This window comes from Cydia splendana, unplaced genomic scaffold (genome assembly GCF_910591565.1).
Source record: "Cydia splendana unplaced genomic scaffold, ilCydSple1.2 scaffold_63_ctg1, whole genome shotgun sequence".
Classification (NCBI taxonomy): Eukaryota; Metazoa; Arthropoda; class Insecta; order Lepidoptera; family Tortricidae; genus Cydia; species Cydia splendana.
Genome location: NW_026946896.1, coordinates 158,279 through 163,133, shown reverse-complemented (window position 1 = coordinate 163,133; position 4,855 = coordinate 158,279). Strand labels below are relative to the sequence as shown.

Below are 4,855 nucleotides of genomic sequence, written 5' to 3'. Positions count from 1 at the left end.
AATGTTTTATGCATTCCAAATCTTCCTGTGATAGATTTCCTTCTTCCATTATGTCCTCCACTTCCCAAAACTGTTGTATCTCTTCTAAGTTGTTTATGATTATGTTACAATGGTAGGTCTCCAGTTCTTCTTCGTCGTTTCCGCTTAAAAGCCATGCGAGTTGGCTCTCTTGCGCGAGAGGCTGCAACTCATTTTCACCCTTTATTTTACCATCTAAAATTATCTGAGCGTTTATCACTGATCCTAGAAGCAGATCTACTGGACGACTAACGTTGAAGTCTGGATCGGCCAGGTTAAGATTCTGTATCATGGACTACGAAGGTTTCGAGAATGTTTCGCCAGGTAGGCATTTCACAACTTTGTTCATGATAAAAACTTTCGCATTAAATGTGAAATCATTGTACATCGACATACATTGTATCTTCAGTTTGCCTTTACAGTCGTTTTCTTTCTCTCCCAATCCATGGATGACGCCAGAACACTTATCTCGTTTTAAGTTAAGTATCTGAGCGGCCCGTTCTGTTATAAGTGAAATTTGGCTTCCTGGGTCTACCAGGGCCCGAAAGGTGTGGTAGGTGCCATCGGCTGCCTGCACTTTCAGTATGGCGGTAGCTAGTAAAGTTTCACAAAATGAAGTCTGTGAAATGTTTGTTACGTATTCCATCATCTGTTTATTCGAAGTAATTGCATTCGTTGCATAAGTTGAGGTCGATGACTGAGTCGCTGTTGCTGCACTGTTTACACACGCCTCGTGTAATAATGTGTTATGTTGACCTGAGCATTTCTGACATGCTTTATTTGAATTGCAGGCATTTCCATTATGACTAAATAAGCAATTTATGCATAACGCGAGTTTATTGACCGTTTGGAATCGTTTTTCCATTGGCATTTGCAAAAAATGCCGACAACTGTAGATTCCGTGTGGTAACTTGCACAACTGACATTTGATACTTGAAACGTGCATCGTTTTCGCAATAGTTACATTCCCATTACTTTTGTTGGCTCCACTATTGCTGTTGTAATACGGACGATTATTGTATGATTGAATAGGCTTCTTCGTGTTGTTGGAGGTCGATGACTGTTGAGAGTTTGTTCTGTTGATTAGAGGTTCCTGCTTTTGGCGAGATGTTTCGAGACTTGTAAACTTTCTGAAAAAAGTCCTTTAGTACCGGCAATTCCCACGAGTTTTTCAATGACTCTATGTAGTCTTTATGTGTTTCAGAGTAGAGCTTTTGAGTTAAAATATAAACTATTAATGGATCCCACGTACTAACATTTACCCCCAATTTTTTAACTGCATGCAGGTGTTAGAATATTATTATCCTATGTACAAATTGTATTACGTATGAAACTGACCTGTTTCTCTTTGAAGTCCAATGTTGATAATATACTGCACTATTTAAACACTTAAACACAACTTCACGTGAAGTTTACACAATTGGTGATTTATGTGGGTACGATACGAAACCACGGTAGATAAGAGAAACAGGGGTAGTGGTAACTTTAATAATAATATAGTAGTTAACCTACTACTAAGATTTGTACATTACTTTTAAGTGATTTATTATGTATTTATATTACTGATTAGTAATTATGTATAACGGAATTTAATGAAAAGATGTTATAATCATTTTATTATGGATATTTCGATAAATGGACGAGGTACATGAGAAACCACGATTGTGACGTCATTTCTGGAATGACAAGTGGCATGATTAACCAGGTGCAAGTGGCTGGCTAGCAATGGGCATAAAAGGGCCCGACCAAATTCATTTGGGTCATTCTGCTTTGAGCATCAGCACTGAGTTAATCGTCGCCAAAGGAATACTGAAAGTTAACTAAATACTATGTTGATAATTAATAATATGTATTATAATAATTAATTATTTACTTGATAATTTAGATGGATTAATTAATTCAATCATCTCTTAGTGAATAATTACTCTTAGTAATTATATTTATTAGTTGTTGATGATAAGGTGAATAAATAGGATGATTGACTTTAATAAACAGTTTTATTTTCAATTACATCTGTTTATTATTTTATTTATCATACTTATAACCCCAATAACAATCAGTGATTGTTTTAGCAATTGTATATACTTTAAATCAATGTAAATAAATAACTAACGACAAATTATGCCTAATTTATACACTAAACATAGTGTTATTAGGCAGTAATGAGAATAGAATTAATATTGATTATTCATTTTGAGTTTAATATTTAAATTTGCTTATTTACATGGAAGTGGGGTTTCTCCTTATTTACTGAGACAGCTATTTTCATTCGCCTTTCTCACATCAGAAGTGGCATGTTACACACATTGTATGCCTACAAAACTAATGTTTCAGGAGCAGTACGAGTATAAGGACTGATTATGCTAGTCAAAAGCCGGACGCTACCCAACTCTAAGAACTGTATGCTGCGCTATACTGGACACACGGACACTGCTGGTGTTTCACTTTCAGTGAAAACCCCAGGTGAAACAAGATATTTGGTATACTAAGCATGATGCTTTTTATGGTAAACAGAAGCAAACAGCTTAAAGGAAATTGCGAAACAGAAACTGCGGCGCCTGTGAGACGCTGCGGAGTGGCGCCTTTCTGGAAGGATGACTGATGAATTACCTATGTTGTTTCTGGTATGTTAAAATTTGGTTTAACTTAAAAGTAGGACTGTTTATGTTAAATACCTTAAACATCATCAACATCAGTATTATTACTTTCACCGCCAAACTACCTACGAATAGTTACTAATTTGGATAAACGTAAACATCTGCTTTTTTTATAACCTGTCGTATGTAACCAGCCATAATGAGACGTAAATAAATATATTCTATTTAAACGACGATTTAGTTAATGATTGAATAGAAGAATAATAAAAAAAGGGTTATTTGTGAAAACGTTGAAATAACGTTATTTATAGCCCGGATAAATATTTTTCGAAATCAGTTAGCTACAACTCGAATCTCATTATAAGATTTTGAGGTCTCCATTAAAGACTACGTTTGAATTTAGTTAAGCGGTTAAATATAATAGGCGTTTAAATTGTAACTTACCGCGTGTCTTAAGTTAGGTATGTCAAGTCACGTTCAGCTGCCGGTTTAGTTACGAATTTGATACTTTATTTAAGTGTCACGGACATTTTGATATTGATCGTCAGTTTTGTGACTTTTCTTAACCAGCCGTTAACGGTATACAGGAGAGTGAAAATGCCCGTGTACGTTCTTCGTATTTGCATAGTCACATTATTTCTTATTTTTGTTACGATAGACACGAATAAATATTTATATAATATCAGTTAAGTACTTAATATTTATATAATGTCGGTTACTTAGGTTAGGTTTCTAATAGTCTTTTCGAAGTCACATATGTTAAGGATAGAATTTATATCACCGATCAGAATCTTAACAGATACTTTTTCAATAAGTATGATGCAGTAAATAAAATAATATTAAATTGTCAGGGCGTTTGAAGGTGAAGGATAAAGTCGGCACACTTTTTGGTTTTGAGTTACAAGCCCCTCGTCACGGACTAGTCTACTAGGACGAGCAATCGCCATATTGAGTAGCGTACCCCGGAAGAAAACATTATTTTTGTATTAAACTTAGATGGCGTTTGTCATTCAGCGGGCTGTAGGTTGTGTAGTGTATTCCGCAAGAGGTCGCTGCCACTAGAAGAGTTGTAGACGTTGTAGTTGTTAGGTGTAGTTCTTAGTTTTTCTTATACGAGCGGATAGATGGCGCAATAATTTGTATACTACCGCATCATTTGCGTTTCTATGTGTGAACAGCGCATCTGTACACGTGTCATTGTGTGAGTTAGTTGCTTTGCTTTGCAGTAAACATTCGATGTTTTAGATAAAAATGGTCTTCACTTCACAGCAAGATGTGTTATTGTTAATCGTGTAAACACTAGCAGAAGTAGTGACTGCAAATTTTATAGATTTCCAAAAGTAGTGTGGAAACAAGAACAGCGCAATAAATGGATAATTGCCGTAAGGAGAAAAAAAGTAAGTCACCTAACCTATAACCTCTAAAATCATATTACCTTCCTTAAATACGCAATCATTTTATTTATGTTATAATCGTATGAAGTTTTAACGGTGAATTATTTTGTTACAGTCCCGATGGATCTCTATGGCACCCAATTTGCAGTGCTCACTTTATCGGTGGTAGAAAGGCTGATGAACAAGTCAGTCCCAGTTATGTTCCAAGGATATTTCCCCCGCAGTAAAAAACAAAACGGATTGACGAAAATGCGGCAATATCGAGGTTTCAACGTTATATGGAACGAAGAAACGCGAAAAAAATAGAAGCAGTTAATGCTATTAATACAACTAAGTAATACAAGTGACTTTGAATTGCTGGAAAACAGTGTCAAGAATATTCTGCTCGTATGTTGAAGAAATAGCAGCTGGTACATCAAATTAGGTTTTTTGGCCAGACAAAAATGTTGTGCAGCAGACAATGCCAGAATGCTTCCGTCCGGAGTATAGTAACACTAGTCATTATTGATTGTACAGAGTTTCCTATAGAAGTACCATCAAGTGTTGATAATCGTGTGTATTGCTACTCACTCTATAAAAAGTGCTTATTAGTATTACTCCAGGAGGCTTCATTTCGTTCAAGTCAAAAGTAAGTGGTGAAAGAAAAAGTGTCTCCCAAATAACGGTAGTCAGGATTAGTCGACTACTTAGAAAATGGGGATATTGTATTGGCTGATAAGGGATTTCCGGCAATAAAGAAGGTAATTGATGAAAGTGGAAAAGAAAGTGCTATTATTATGCCACATTTTCTCCAGAATAAAGGTGAATTTACAAGGGAAGAGACCGATGCAACTTATAAAATAGCTC

The 4,855-nt window shown here is 35.6% G+C and overlaps 1 long non-coding RNA gene across 1 annotated transcript; it reads left to right on the top strand.

The window, feature by feature from the left end:
* The first annotated feature begins 3,583 nt into the window (after positions 1–3,583).
* On the top strand, positions 3,584–4,302 carry LOC134805800 (uncharacterized). The gene is made up of 2 exons (XR_010146397.1): positions 3,584–4,012; positions 4,125–4,302. It is a non-coding gene; the product is annotated as an uncharacterized LOC134805800 (long non-coding RNA).
* Positions 4,303–4,855: the final 553 nt, after the last annotated feature.